General features: G+C 45.6%; 1 long non-coding RNA gene across 1 annotated transcript; it reads right to left on the reverse strand.

Annotated features, from left to right (window-relative positions):
- Positions 1-2,051: 2,051 nt before the first annotated feature.
- LOC146401808 (uncharacterized) lies at positions 2,052-9,609 on the reverse strand. Its single transcript, XR_014809326.1, has 2 exons — positions 9,234-9,609; positions 2,052-5,341 (listed from the first exon to the last, which is right to left on the reverse strand). It is a non-coding gene; the product is annotated as an uncharacterized LOC146401808 (long non-coding RNA).
- Positions 9,610-16,388: the final 6,779 nt, after the last annotated feature.

Consider the following 16,388-nt stretch of genomic DNA (forward strand, 5'->3'; position numbering starts at 1 on the left):
TTTTTTTAATTGTTAAGGAAGTAAATTTTTTTCCTGCTTTCATACTTTGATCACCCTGAGCCTGATTCCTTAGAGAAGGTGCAGATTGGGTTTCTGACTTAAAAGATCGAGGATCAGATTCTAGATTGTGGAAGATTGACAGGAGTAGTAAATGCCGCCTCTGGGCCTTTTCCCTTGAAGAACAACCTGATTTAATGTGTAGCTGTGTGAGTATCAAAAACCCTTTCATCTCACTCTTTGAGAACAATATGCAATGTCTCCTCCTCTTTTCTCATCTGTTGGATGATCATTTACCAAGCACACAGTACACTTAGTGAAAGGACTGACTCAAACGCTTACTTATTGGGCTTACATTCTAATGGGGGAACGGACAACATATAAGACAAACATGTAACATAGACAGTAGTAAATGTCTGGGGGGACTGGATGTCTCAGCATGATCAGAGCAGCACTCTTGCCCAAGGACCTAAGGAGAGCGAGGGAAGTAGCTGAGCAGTCAGCCCATCAGAGCACCCAGAGGGGGAAGCAGCACGTGCCAAGGCCATGAGGTGGTGGCTGACCTGATGGGTGGGTGAGGGCTGAGCAATGGAAGATGACGTTAAAGAGGAGGCAGCCCAGGGCATGTGGGCATGTGGGCATGTTGGCATGTGGGCATGTGGGCATGTTGGCATGTGGGCATCAGAGTGAGGATGTGTGAGCTGGATGCATCCAAGGGCTCTGAGCAGAGCAGTGACGAGACCCCTCTGGCTGCCAAGTTGAGGGTGGGTTACAGGGGCTGTGGACGGAAGCAGGGGACCAGTTCAGAGGTGATGGTGGCCTGGACAAGAGTGGCTGACCAAACAAGATTTGCTTACAGCCTGGACCCAAGCAAAGATTGAAGGATGGCATTAAGGTTATGTTTAGTTATGTTTAGTTGTTTGTTTATTTGTTCATTCAAAGTATGGATGTGCCAGCTTTATTCTACAATGGACGCCTACTCTCAGTTGTGTGAGTGTCTGTTCCTTCCACAGGACTGTGGGCTTCTTCAGCATCAGGTGCTTTTTAATTTTTCCATCTTTGTCTCCAGAGAAGAATGTATGGCAAAAATGAAAAGAACCAGGGAGCCAGTGCAACTCTCCTTTGGGACCTGCTCAGCAAGTGGGGAGCAAGGAAAGAGGGGTGATATTTCCTTACTGGCTGGGGACACAGGAAGGCAGTGCTGTTGTGGGGGACATCTCAGAACTCACGTCCAGTGGTGGGGACTCTGAGGGAGTTTGGAGGTCAAGGGGGATCCGGGCTCAGGTTTGAGTGGACTGGGCATAGAGTCAGGGGCATTGGTGATCTTGAAACATGGCAGGTCATCTGCAATCATACAGCACAGAGCAGAGACTAACTTCCCAGGGGCAATGGGCAGTGGCCATGGCCCTGAAGAACATCCCGGTCAGCAGCCTGGTAGAATGAGGTGCACAAGCTTATGTCACTAACTAAGGCCAGCAGAGGGACAGTGTTCAGTGGAGTGGAGGAGTGGACAGAGGCTGGAACAGAGCAGAGAAGCTGATTATAAATGGAAATATCTCATCTAAAGGCCCTCTATCCCTTTGGAGATTTTTTTTTTTTGTCTTTTTGTCTTTTGGGGGCCACACCCACAGGATATGGAGGTGCCCAGGCTAGAGGTCTAATCGGAGCTGTAGCTGCTGGCTATGCCAGAGCCACAGCAACGCGGGATCCTTAACCCACTGAACGAGGCCAGGGATTGAACCTGCAACTTCATTGTTCCTAGTTGGATTCGTTAACCACTGAGCCACGACAGGAACTCCCCCTTTGGAGATTCTTAAGGAGATACAAAAAGGCAGAGGATGGAGACTGCCGAGACCAGCTCAGCAGGTGAGGGCTGAAGAACGGGTGCTGTGAAACTTAAGAAAAGGTTAACATAAAACAAGACACAGAGACATTTATCTTAATCGAAAGTGGGAACCGGGGGACTCAAGGTCTCAGGGACTAAGCGCGCCACCTCAAGAAACCACAGTGCTTGTGTTCTTTAGGATCACGTCAAGGGAGGAGGGGGCTGTAGGTGCGGAATATAGTTTTTTTATTTTTTTTTTAAAGTCACACAGCTGGTAGCTGGTTAAGCTTTTACTCTGACCTTTAGGCATTTAACAGTCATTAGCATTGAGGAAGCCTAGTGTCAGCTGTCTATGCATAGCATCTAGAGAATCACCATTGTGCTTCCGCAGACAGCGTGCCTATCTGCAGCAACCCGGCATGCCTAGGTTTGCACCTGTTCTCCTTGCTGATGCATATCCTGCTAACGACCCCTCATAAACCCCTTGGGGCCATGAGGCTTATCTTCCTCTTATTCTCAACAGGACCTATCATGCTGTGCAAACGCTGTGCCTATCTGCACAGGTCCCTCATGCCTAGACCAACTCATTATGTCCTCATTCAGCTGACCACATGAATAACTTATGCCCTTAGGTCTTTGTTCTTAAGCTGAAGCTACTTACCAGCACTGTGACTGTTTTTTAAGCAGGAATATAGGGTAAAGGGAAAGCAGGACAAGATGGAATTTTTAGCATAGACCATAAAAGCAGAGAAGCTAAGAAAAGATTGTAGAAACATGTCTCCCAACAGCAGACCATGCAACTTGGTAGGTGGACTTGATCTAGAGGACATAATACAAACTAATAAAGTGACCTTGCCAAGTAGGATCTAGGGGGTATTTTGGTTTAGAAGTGTTGTTCCTTTAGGGCAGTTCTGTTAATAACTAGCAATCTCCCCTGTTCTCTGGAGATTTTAACAACATTAAGGTGGTTTTGTTCCAGGTCCACACATCTTCATTTGGCTTTGTCTCTGTGGTTTGTGGACGATGCTCACCCATGTCCCTTGCTGGCCCCTGCTGGTCAACACTATTTCGGTTGTTCCCCCTACATTAGCGCTTACAGAAAGTTTGTTGTGTACTCTGCCTCTCTGTCTAAAACTGTAAAGATCAGGCTTTAATATACACAGACTTCTGCCTCCATTATAGAGTCTTAATCAATTTGGCTTTCTTTATTTCTTTGTTATGAGATCTATTGTCTTCTGATTACAAAAGAAATACATGCCCATTGTAGAACTCAATTGATTTTCTAGCGCTTTTATTGTAAAATTTGCATGCCCTGTGAATGCCATCTAGCTAATTTGGGAGATGCTGGAGGGGCAGCTCTCCTTGAATGCAAATCCGTTCTGTGCAGCCTCTGCTGGTGAAAGGACTTCTGGGGAAAATGGCTGAGTGCTGCCTGGACAACCTTTCTTATTGCACAAACGTCTTTCCCCTATAGTGGTTTGCTGTCCCTCTCTTTCAGACATGCTTTTAGCAGCAACAGCTGGAATGAAAAGGCATTCACATCCCGGAAAATGTGGTCTTCGTTGCTTACTCGTTTTGTGCTCTCCACTTGGACAGCTCACATGTGATTCGAAGGGCTACCTCGATTGTGTACAGATTTGTAGTGCCTTCATGTGCTAATTTTGTGGGGCTGACTCTGATTTCTGAGTATGCCCACATACTGCGCTTACATTTGTTTGGTCAGAGTAGGAAAAACTAGGGGGTTAACAAAGACCAGTTACTACTCATACCTTCTTCCTCCCCCTGAACTCATTAAGTGCTATGGGTCATAATCATGGAAATTACCTGTTCTCATAAATGCCAGGGAGAAAAGAATAACTTCTATGCAACATCCTGTCTGTGACACTCATGCATCTGCCATGACTCATAATCCTCACCATGACTCTTAGAGAAAAGTACCGTCCCTCTCCCCCAAAAAAAGGGAGTTCCCATTGTGGTGTAGTGGAAACCAATCCAACTAGGAACCATGAGGTTGAGGGTTCGATTCCTGGCCTCACTCGGTGGGTTAAGGATCCAGTACTGCCGTGAGCTGTGGTGTAGTTCACAGATGCGGCTCGGATCCTGCATTGCTGTGGCTGTGGTGGAGGCCTGCAGCTGTAGTCCCAATTGGACCCCTAGCCTTTGAACCTCCATGTGCCATGGGTGAGGCCCTAAAAAGCAAAAAAAAAAAAAAAAAAAAGGAAAAAAGAAAAGAAGTACCATCCCTATTTGATAGATGTCCTTGGTTGAGGGATCAAGACACTTGGGCTCAGAAAGGTGAGGTCCTTGCCCAAGAATTTCAAATTCGGTCATCTGAGTTGCTATGCTTTTGGATAAGTTCTTAAATACTCTTCTGGGTCTAGGGCCAGAAAATGTGCAGCTTAAGGAGAACAAATTAAATTGTTTAGTTGTTAAATTGCAAAGATTAAAGGTGTTGATTTTCTCTCTAGATTATTTTTTTCAACTCTTTCTCAACTTTGTTTTCTCCTCTGAAACAACCCAGGTTGCCCAGGGATTGACATACAGCTGGGAGCAGGTTTGTGTGAGCCTGGACACAAAAGGGAAGGGCCCCCAGGGAAAGACTACTGGCTCAACTGGAGGGGGTGACAACTTGGGAATGGACCTCTTAGAGTGTGCGTATGAATTAAGCACCTTTCATTCCCTTTGCAGCTTGAATAATCCATAGGTATTCCCCATTTCAGACAGAAAGTGGCTGGTGTGTTTTTTTTCCTCTAGGCTTTGATCATTAATCATCTTTAGCTCTTTCCTCTTTCCCCCTTCCCACCCCCTTCAAAAAAGCAAAACAAAACAAAACAAAACAAAAAAACAAACAAACAAAAAAAACCACCCCATCACCACAATTTCTGGTACCCATGGAGAATATTTACCAGGCAGTTTGTTCAGTCTGAAATGCAATGAAGATATGCGTTCAGTGGTTTTGAGGCTGGTTCTATGGAGAAGGGGCCAGTCTGATCTGCTCAAGGTTAGAAGGGGGCTTATTCAGGGCCCTTTTGGCACTTTGGCCAAGCTGATTGGCTTTGACATCAGAGTGTGGTCCCTGGCAGGTCGTGTCCTGCACTTGAACCAAACAGTTGTATCTCTGCAGGCCTCTCCATCTGACATCAGCCAGAGAAACCCTCCTTGGTCTTTGCAAGGCTCCCCTCAGCCCACTCTTTTTGGAAATGATGCTGGAAATTCTGTGCTATACCAGTGGGTACTGGCAAGGCCTCCACTGGTTTGGGTAACTCTGGGCCCACAAGATAGGACCCTGGCTCCTGGGATGAGAAGACCTCAAGAAGTCATCCAGCTCCTCCTTTGCTTCTAGGAGAGACTCACCCAAACCTTCCAGCAAAATGTCTCTTCTTTCCATAAGCGCAGAGGTTCACGGAGTGCACAACCAGCAGCCCTTTACACATGCTCACTCTCTTCATCCTCGCCACAGCTCTACTGGATAAAGTTAGAGGGCATCCATGACACCGTCAATATGCAACTGCTCTTGTCCTGAAAAAGAGACAATTTCATCAAGTTCAACCTAATAAGTATTATTAGACCCGATTTCCACATGAAGAAAGTGAGGCTAAGAGAGATATACAATTTTTTTTTTCTAGTAAGTGGAAGAATCAGAGTTTCTACTCAGAGTTGAGTGGTTCAAAATCCCACTGTATTGTTTATTTTTTAAAAAGTTTTTTCAGTTGTGAAACATTTAAATCACCTACAGAAGCATGTATCGTATGCATAGCCATCATATGTCATATGTAATTGGAAAAGAGGCGGAACAGTGCTATGATTTTAAACAGGTTGTATTATTACATTGTTTTTACTGTTTGTTGGATTAAATCTGGCATTTAAAAAGTGGTGGAAATATCTTGTACAATTTTCATTTTTTGGTCGTGCATGAAAAAAAAATCAATTTCCTTCTCCCCCCCCCCGCCCCCCGCCGCCTCAGAGGTATATCATTTGCCTGGTCTACAACATGCCCACGTGTGACTTACAGCGTCTCTCTCCACTTAAGTGTGTCCATGAGCATGTGACTCACTGTTTTATTTCATTGATATCAGACTGTGATTTGTTTTTCCTTTTTCCATCTGTGACTTGTTTTTTTCACTCCGTGTCCAAGTGGTAAGTATCTATTCATGTTGCCTCGGTAGTTATAGGTCATTTATTGTAACTGCCAAATAGTAGTTTATGATAAGCCACAATTTATTCATCCATTGTCTGGTTGCTGTGCATTCTGGTTCTTACAAACAAGGCAGCAATGAACTCCCTTCCAGGTGTCTCTGTGTATACATTTGAGAATTTCTCTAGGAGTGGATTTCTGGGTCATGGAGCGTGAACCTCTTCAGTTTCATTGGTTGTTTCAGAATTCCATGCCAAAATGGCTGCCTCAACCCACAGGTCTATTAGCCACATGCGAGAATTTTCTTTTTCCCACATACTCCTCAATGCATGGTATTGCTAGACTTTTACATTTTGCTGACATAATGGTGTAAAAGAGGATGTCATTGTTGTTTTCCTCTATCCCTTTCCCCCTTTCTTTTTTTTTTTTTTTTTTTTTTTGTCTTTTTGCTATTTCTTTGGGCCACTTCCGCGGCATATGGAGGTTCCCAGGCTAGGGGTCCAATCGGAGCTGTAGCCACCGGCCTACACCAGAGCCACAGCAACGTGGGATCCGAGCCGCGTCTGCAACCTACACCACAGCTCACGGCAATGCCGGATCGTTAACCCACTGAGCAAGGGCAGGGACCGAACCCGCAACCTCATGGTTTCTAGTCAGATTCGTTAACCACTGCGCCACAACGGGAACTCCCCCCCTTTCTTTGATAATTTCAGAAGAAGAGATACCACAACTGCAACGACGATTTCTCTGTGTGCTGGTTTGTTTTCTTAGAAGTGAGAAGGAGTAGTCTCAGGCATGAGTTATGTTAAACCAGCCATGTGGATTTTCATGCTGTACCTGGACACATGAGCCTCACAGCACCCAGCACAGCTGATCACCTTTCCTGCACCTGAAGAATTTCCCATGAGTCCTGCCTTCCAAGGTTGAAACTATTAACACATTTCACAACCCTTCCAAGGAAATAGATTTTAGACAGAACTATCATCTGTCAATCAGATGTATCCACACAAGACAAACTTGGACTGGAAGGAAGGAGGTGCTGTGTGAAATCGAGTCTGGCGAAAGGGTGGAGAGACATCCTGCTTTCGGAGGCCACAGGAATGGGGCTCCCAAGGCGAGCATCCCACTGCCAAGCACAGCCGTGAGGGCTGCTGAGATGGGGTTTCCACTGGAGCTCTTGTGCACTATCCCAGAATGTAAGCTTAATTCTCTGTCTCTCTTGTGTATTTTCTGAGCTATCTTTTACTATTAAGCCCCTTGGCTGCTTTAACTCCGCTGGAGTGAATTGCGTTCTTTGGGACTAAGAACCCCATCATCACTCTCATTTTTTGCTGTTTGGCAGGTGCTTCACATACTGAACTCAATCCCTCTTATGGAACACTCTGCAAAGAAAGCATTAACCCTGGTTTAGCAAGGAGGTATAATTTGCCAAAAACCAAGATGCTAGCAAGTGAGGGAGCCAGTGTTTGACCCCAGCAGGGACTGACCACAGAGCCCATCAGAAGCATCTCACCCCCTCCACATCCAGGAGCTCTCCTGCACATCACCCTCCTTTCATAGCACTTACCACAGCCTGGAATGGTCTCATTTATATGTCTATTTATATTCCTTCTCTTCCAGCTGACATATCAGCTACATCAAGAGCAGGGACCAGTCCTTGTTCAACACTCTGTATCCAGCCCTGAAATCACACTTACCACAGGAGGCACCCATATATATTTGGTGGGTGAAAAAATGAACTGAACAAACCCGCCATGGATTTCTTGGGTAGGAAATAAATGATACCTTGCATTTCTACCTAGCTCAGGCTGCTTTTGGACACTCTCTTGCATATGTTCTTTCATTTAGTAGTAACCTCATGCCTCTGAGGACCTGAAGCTGTATCCCACTCCTGCTTTTCCTTTCTTCCTAGAAATTTCAAGTCCTCCCACTGTCGACTCTGGCGTGTGGCCATGCCTGTCCTCTGGGCCTGCATCCCCACAGGCAGGATGGAGGGTTCCGGCGTCTCTGGGGCCAGATGACAACCTTTGGCAGAGCTGGAGGGAATAGAGTGTGGAGTAGCTGCTGTTGGCAGAAGTCTTCCCTCGCTAATTGCAACTCTTCCAATGTCCCACTATGAGCCAATCCTCAGAGCTTGTGTTTGAAGTGAGTTAATAGATCTAGATTATCCTTGGCTTTTCACCTGTGAGAGACTGAGCCAAATGGCCTCAGTGAATCCATGTTTGTCTTGACAGCCATTCTGTTTACAATCCCTTCAACACAGCTTGAACCTCTTCCGTTCCTCATCCTTCCCCATAAACTCACCATTCCAGTCTCGTTGGGGCTAGTCTTTCATCACACTGGTTTACAAGTAAACATGACCAAATATAATCACGCTGTGCCCAAGCCCTCTTCCCCGCCCCCAATTCCTTCGATGCAGTCCTTCTGAGTCATCTCTTCTCTTTCCTTTTCATTATCTCTCGCCCACTCTTAGGGTCCAGAGTAGAGAGTTAAGATTGTTTACTGGCTCTGGAATAACCAGGATTGTTAAGACCTACCTCTGGTTTCCTCCTTTTAAAGCCACTCACACAGGCAAATCCCGATACTGCAACACATTTAATGGGTAGAAAGAATTGGGGGGAAAGAAAACATGAAAGGCAAAGAAATAAATCCATTGGGGATTTCGTTTCCTCTAGACTGTTAATGATACACGTCCTGAGCTGGGGACAAGACTGCGTGCGTCTGGCTATGGCCAGGCTGATTTGGGCCCAATTACTCCCCTTGCTGGCTATGTGACCTTGAGCAAGCTTCCTACCTTTAACCTCTGGAGGGACACTCACTGTCCTCATTTGTAAGCACCTCTTGTGAGGTCATGGTGCCATTTAGAGATAATGTGTGTAAATCACTCAAAGGTTAGGCACTGCTCTGACCAAAGCCAGGTCAGCGCCTGACTCAGAGCACTGTCCACTTCTGGCTCTCCACGCACCCCCAACCCGAGACACACAGAAACACAGACCACACCCCCACTCCCCCCACACACACATACATACACCCCCACCCGACACCACAGCCACGCCATACACACCACATGCACACAGCACACGTACACACCATATATGCCACATACACACAATATAGCACACATACATACACACACACAACGCACACACCAAAACATACATACATCCCCCACAACCCACGTACACACACCTACAGACACCCACCCACACAGACACCCCCTCCCTCTCACACCCCCCCCCCTGCATTTTATTGGTGTTTTTGCATCATGCAGCTGACCTGGCGAAAAAAAGAATCTCTGCTAAATCTGAACGTGTCGATGTCCACTCGGGTTGCGCTGAGAGAAAAGGATGCAGTTGTACCACTCCACCTGCAAGGTTCAAGGAAGTAAGTGGAGGGAAAAAACAAAGTCACATTTGAGGAAGATGTTCAAAACAACTAATAAAAAAAACCCATCCACTTTCCCAGTTGGTAGTAGTTCTGGCGAAAAGGTCTTGGGAAGAGCAAGTTAAAAATTGCCTAAATAAAGTCAGGGTCTGGGGTGATGACGAGCCGCCTTTCGCAGATAAGTGAAGTCAGCTCCTTGTTTTACGCAGACGACTCCCCAGAAGAGGGAAGAACCACAGCGGTAGCAATGCCTTGAAATTGTGGAGAGAGTTATATTCTCCAGAATGCCATGAATGTTGTTATGTGATTATGGAATGGCTCTGGGGATGTGTCACAGCTGACAGCCATCTGCTCTTGTCAAGCCCCGTGAGCTTTGGCAAAATAGCAATGTGTTTAGATTCACAGTGAATTATGGTTTGGGGCCCCAGACACTAACCAGGCATGGTGAAAAATACACACCCTCAACGTGAGGAAGTTTTGTGTTACCTATTATGTTTGGGGGCAGGATGAGCAGGAGCACCCCCCTTTCTAAGGAGGGAATGTAATTTCTTGAGCACCCCCGGGCTCAGCCCTGACACACATTCTTTCTCCACATCCACACAGGGCAGGTGCTGTTACTCTCCCCATTTCACAGATGATGAAACTGAGTCAAGTAACCGGCTCAGCCAGGTTACACAACCAGTCAGGGGTAGTGTCAGGAGTCACACCAGGCAGCCTAGCTGCAGAACCTGTGCTCCATCTTGCGCTGCACAAAATGTGGTCCAGCACCATGATGGGGGTACTGTCATCACGGGCGTGGTCAAAGGCACGCAGTTAGGAGGAATAAGATTTCTTCACGCGAGATGACTATTTTCATAAGGAAAATGTATATTTGATTAAGGTTCATGTTGGAGAAACATGCTTGCTTGGTAGGCAAACCAGTGAGAAAGTCAGCTGCAACTCCCACCAGTGGGAACATCTGAGGTCTGGCCCTCGTCTAAAGTACTCAAGTGGTTCTTTTTTTTTTTTTTTTTTTTTTGTCTTTTTACCTTTTCTAGGGCTGCTCCCGCGGCATATGGAGTTCCCAGGCTAGGGGGTCTAGTTGGAGCTGTAGCCACTGGTCTGCACCAGAGCCACAGCAATGTGGGATCCGAGCCACGTCTGCGACCTACACCACAGCTCACGGCAACACCGGATTGTCAACCCACTGAGCAAGGCCAGGGATCGAACCCGCAACCTCATGGTTCCTAGTCAGATTCGTTAACCACTGTGCCACAACTCCACTCAAGTGATTCTTATTGGGATTATTGGCATTTGAGATGAAATAAGACCATCCTGACCATTGCTGGAGGTTTAGCATCCCTGGCCCTCAGGCACTGAATGCCAAAATTGTGCCCAGTCCTTGTGACAGACCCAAACACCCCCTCCCATTTCCCAATATCCCACCCCCCCCCCATGAGAGGGCATCTCGCTGGAGACTGAGGTGTAGGGTCTGAGAAGGATCGGAGGACAGCACCTGTTCTGTGGGGAGGCTGGTGTCTCCACTGTAACGAGAAGGAGAAGGCTGGACTAGGGACCCCAAGAAGAGGGCTGCAGGGACAGGATGGGGGATGGAGAAGGACAGAGATCGGGGTCCAGGGAAAGGGGACTTCGTGAAAGATCAAGTGCGTGGAAGCTCTGCTCTGTAAGTTGAAGGACCCGCCTCTGCATTCCCACAGCCTGCTGCTCTTGGAGACTGATGTCTGCTCTGGCCTTGACCCAGAGAAGGCTGAGTAGGAGGGGTGTGTCTGGGAAGGGACCGCAGGTTCTTCCACCCCATCCGGCAGTGGTTCCAGCCAAGGAGGAATGGAGCTGACGCCCTTTGCGACATGGCAGGCTCCCCTTGGCACAGAAGAGCCTTCTGAGAAGGAGTCTTGTAGATGCAGCTGTAACATTGGCGTGAGGGATTTTCGGAGGTTGCCCTGTTTGGGAGACATTCATGCACAAAGTCATATTTAACATGGAATTATACTTGTCTTTCAGGCTAATCTCAACACAGTTCCAGAGTGATCCTCTTGAAATATAAATCAGATCACACCACTCCTCTGCTCGAAACCCTAAAATGGTTCCCTATTTCACACAAAGCAAAAAGCAAAGTCCTCATGTGGCATCAGATGTCACTGTGGTACTGATTACCCTTCTGACCTCACCTCCTTATACCATCCTCCTCGTTCACTCTGCTCCAATCACATTTCTATTCCTGCAACATTCTGCTGCTGCCTCAGGACCTTTGCACCGGCTGCTGCTCTGCCTGTAATGGTCTTCCTTTACATACCCGCATAGCTCGCTCCCTCCATTTTTAGAATCTTTGCCAAAATATCACTTTTTCGTGAGGCTCCCCTGATTACTCTTTCAAACGGCAAACAATTTTTCCCACACTCCTAATACTTCGTATCTTCCTTAGACATATTTTTTTTCCACAGCAGTTGTCGGCAGAACTAGATCCAGCACTTAGATCACCCACTAGATCATGTACTTATTTCTCTTTCCCCTCACAAGGACACAAGAAGCTCTCTGAGAGCAGAGGGTTTTTTTGTCACACTTATTCACTGATTCCCCTTGCCTAGAACCGTGCCAATATTAGCTTAATAAATATTGTTGGATGAAATATTTCCCTTAAGTTGGAATTCGTCTGGAGAAAGAAGCTCTAGGGATCTAATTGAAATGCTTTCCAGTGCTTCTCAAAAGTGGACTTGCAAGTCCTTCTTTCCGTGTGGATACTTTTAATTTATTGCTCGTGCAGGCACAACACCTGAGGACCTAGACACCTTTGGCGCGACCTCGGCTGCTTTCTCTGCGTCTCAGATTGAGTTGCTCTGACCCGAGAGCTGCTCTTTGGAGCCCCTTTGGCCAGCTTACACCGTTGCTCTGGGGAACCCTTGAATGGCCTCTCTCAGCCCAAGCTCTCTGGGTTTGCTGATGTCTTGCTCAAGCCTTGGGCCTGATAGGCTTCGAAATGGAACCCCTCTCATCCCTGAGCCAGCCTCCAGGATCCACGTTCCTAGCTCTCCTATAGTCGGTCTCTATTTTTTTTTTTTCTTGAGCCAGAAGTTTGGGAACTGAGAGACACAGATGAGATGCAGGGTGATCATTCACATTCTCAGAGACAAGAGAGTTAAAGGATTTCTTCCAGGCTGGGGATGAGAACGGCTTTGCTCTAATTTAATGCAAATGACGCAGAGGAGCCAGGGTTAAGCCAAAAAATAATTCAGAAATTCTAAAAGTTAGACTTGATCAGCGGGTTAAGAATTCCTTAAAATTCTAACGAGCTTTCAGCATTTGTGCTCTTTGCTGAGCTTCAAGAAATACAAGGAAAGAACAAGAACTGCCTTTTAGGCTGGGTGGTGATGTCTAATGCACCTATTTCCCTCGCTACTTTCAGTTTCCATTTTATTCCAAGATCCTACTAAAACTCAGGAGGTTGCCTGTGGGTTTTCAGCACTGCAGGGGATGTTCTAAATCTAAATAATAATAAAAAGCCACTGCTTTTATTGGGATTCTATTTTATAACTTGACGGAAACATTTCATGTACATATTAGGTTTTGTAACCCAATCGTGGTACTTGTTGAGTCCCGGAGGGGCTGTTTCACTACTTGGGAGTTCCCTGACATTTGCATTATTCCTCCGAGGCAGGAGGAGAAAATGTTTTCCGTAAAGGCAGAATGGTGTTTTTATTTGAAGAAATTCATGTTTAAAGGTGGGACACACACACTCTCAGGTACACACACACACACACACACACACACACACACACACACATGCTTTCTCTCTTAAACAGGCTATATCATAAAATTATAGAGTTTTAGAATTGAAAGAACCTCGAAGATCATCTGTTCTAACACTGGCATGTGACATATGAGGAAGCTTCGCCCAGACAGGTTAAGTACTTCATCCAAGGTCACTGGCATCTAGCGGAAGGGACAAGACTACAATTCAGTTTTCCTGACGCAAGTCTAATTTTCTTTCTGCTACACTGCATTGCCTCCCAAATAAGATAATGTATATGAAATCACGGTGAAAACTGGAATGCATTATGCAAGTATTGGGTGGGAAGTGCAATGGGAGAGGGAGCGTGATAATGAGATTTCTTTCTTCAGAGACAAGCCTGACTTGTTCAGGTCTCTTTCCAAATAAAGTAAATTTGTGTTACGTGTCACATTTCTAATTAGGTTCCTAGATATGGCCTCCAGGAAATGAGCACTAAAGGGGTCAAATGCAAATACCTTCTTCATTGAAGTACAAGAACCATGCAGTCCATCTTTTTTTCCCCCTTCCTTCTTACCCTCTGTCTACCTCCCTCTAGTGTCCACCTTTAGTTATTGCATGTATGCCAACAGACTGCACACGTATTTCACAAATATTTATATATTATTTATTAATATTATCTGGCCTATTTTTGATATCAGCAGCTGTTATCAAGAGCATACTAGGAGTGCCCATAGTGGCTCAGCAGAAACGAATCTGACTAGCATCCATGAGGACGCATGTCCGATCTCTGGCCTCATTCAGTGGGTTAAGGATCTGGTGTTGCCATGAGCTGTGGTGTGGCTCAGATCTGGCATTGCTGTGGCTGTGGTATAGGCCAGCATCTACAGCTCCACTTTGACCCCTAGCCTGGGAACCTCCTTATGCCATGGGTGTGGCCCTAAGAAAAAAAGACCAAAAAAAAGAGCATACTGGAAAAAAAACAAAACAGAAAAAAGCATACTAGAATGTTTTTCATAACAATGCAAACAACTGACTAATATAAAGACTTGGATATTGTTAAGAAAAGTTTTCAAAATAGTTTTGGGATTAGAATAAGGACATACTTAAAGTTTGATTGCTAAATTGTTTTTGATAGACTCGAATCACATAAAAAGTCCTTGTAACTAATTGAAACATTTTAATTACAAGGAGTAATACATTTTTTAAGGTAGAAGTCCAATTAAATTAACTAACACGTGATTCAGCAAAAGAATTAATGACTACTTTACTTGGGATATTGACAATTACTAAATATTATTGCAAATGACTTGAGGAATGGAAATTTTATTTTGGTACTATGAATATATTAATTCATTAAATCATATAATAATTATAATTTTTCATTACTCTGCGTTGCCCTCTCTCTCTCTCTATATATATATATATGTATATTTCAGCCCTCATTCATTATAATTTCTGTGATCTCTTGAAAGAAGCCCATCCCACGTTTCAGTATTCTAGTCAGGCCTCTTGTTAGGGTGTAAAATGTTGGCAGGAACACCACAACTCATGGGAAGGGGACTCTTTAGGAGTCTTTGGACTCCATTCCTGACCTTATAAAATCCGTCTAAAAATATGAGTGATATTTACAAATAAGAGTCTTCCACTGTGTTCCCAGCTCTTGTCAGTGTGTGACAAATAGGTCAACACACACAGGGGGGAGAAGTGAGTCTGGGTGCCTTTTCTGGCTGCCTGCCTTGATCTGCTAATGCTTTACTGTCCTTGCCAAGCCTCCTCATCTGGGAACACACACACACACACACACACACACACACACAGCACCACGCACTCACGGGCACTTACAGGCACACCTGCATTCTGATATCTGAAAAGCAGGAAGTCGTCCAGGTGGATGGGCAGTGCCAGGTCTTAGAGGAGAGGTGGGCAGGGGCACAGATCACCATGCTTGCTGGTTTCCCCTGCAACTCAGCAGTAGACACGCATCTGGAGACACACTCTCTTCTCTGAGTCTTCTCTTAAAGAAAAACTGTCCAATAACAGACAGAAGGAAATTTGCCTGCAAATTAACATTTTTACAATTTTAGAAGACAGAGTAAACCCTACTTTAACCCTCAAGTGTGACCCAGAAAGTTCTGTCCCATAAATCAGAGGGGTGCTTTATTGCCAAGTGAATGAAACGACCTGAGTCCGCCGTCCAGGGCCGAGCCAACTGCCAGGTGCGGGATTCTGAATGGGAATCATTATCAGGGTGCTGCTGAAGGAGGAAGTTGAGGTGGCTTTGTTTTCACTGCATGTTCCTTTTCCTGTACCTTCTTCCAGTGACGGACATTCTCTCTCTTCCTGTAGGGGTGGGCGTGTGGCCCAGCACAGACCCACCACAGCCCCTCAATCCCAGCTGCTGGGATGGGATCAAGGACACACAAGGCAGGGCAGAGTCCCTTCCTGAGACTGTTGTCTCTTTCCGAGGCTGCGAGGGCCTAAGTCCAGAACTCTGGGGGCCAAGGAACCAGCCTTGTGGGGATTTGCAGAGAGAGGCAGAGATGGCATCTATGAAAGAATGTCCCACTGCCGCTGTCCCCCAGACTGGATGCACCCAAATCCTTTCTTTCTTTCTTTTTTTTTCTGTCTTGTCTATTACTGAATTATTTTTTTCAAACATTTTAAAAATTGGAATATAGTTGATTTACAATGTCGTATTAGTTTGGTATAGCAAAGTGATTCAATGATGTGTGTATATACACATGTATGTACATATGTGTATATATAAATATGTATATTCTTTTTCAGATTCTTTTCCATTATAGGTTATTATGAGATATCAAATACAGTTCCCTGTGCTCTACCGTAGGTCCTTGTTGTTTATTCAAAAATCCTTTCTTGTAGTTTATTGTTTGTCCCCTTTTGGGCATAAGCTAACTTAAATTGAGTTTCTATTATGTGCAACTGAAAAACCTTTGAATAATATAGAAACTCCAGGGTTTGGGTCTAAAGACACATTAGTGAGGCAATGGTTGCAACTGCTGGAATTCCATCTTCAGTCACCTTCGGGGTAGAGGCAATGTATTGGCTCATGGAACCAGCATGCCCAGGAGACACTCTTATTTTCGATGCTCAGGGGTATCTTCAGGATCCCACTTTTCCTCCATCCTTCCGCTCAGCCTTGCTCAGTCCTGGTTTCATTCCATGTGGCTCTCTGCATGGTGGCAAGTCTCCCCCACACTGCGCCCTGCCCCACCTTAGGAGCCTTCGCCTTGCAAGAGCCTTAGTTCTCACGGTACAGAAGGAAAAGGACCCTCCTTCTCCTAACACCCAGATTACCC

The sequence above is a fragment of the Sus scrofa genome, chromosome 7, assembly GCF_054392235.1.
Source record: "Sus scrofa isolate SSC_HxYL_T2T_F1_AM1 chromosome 7, Sscrofa_HxYL_maternal_Yorkshire_Landrace_v2.0, whole genome shotgun sequence".
Lineage (NCBI taxonomy): Eukaryota > Metazoa > Chordata > Mammalia > Artiodactyla > Suidae > Sus > Sus scrofa.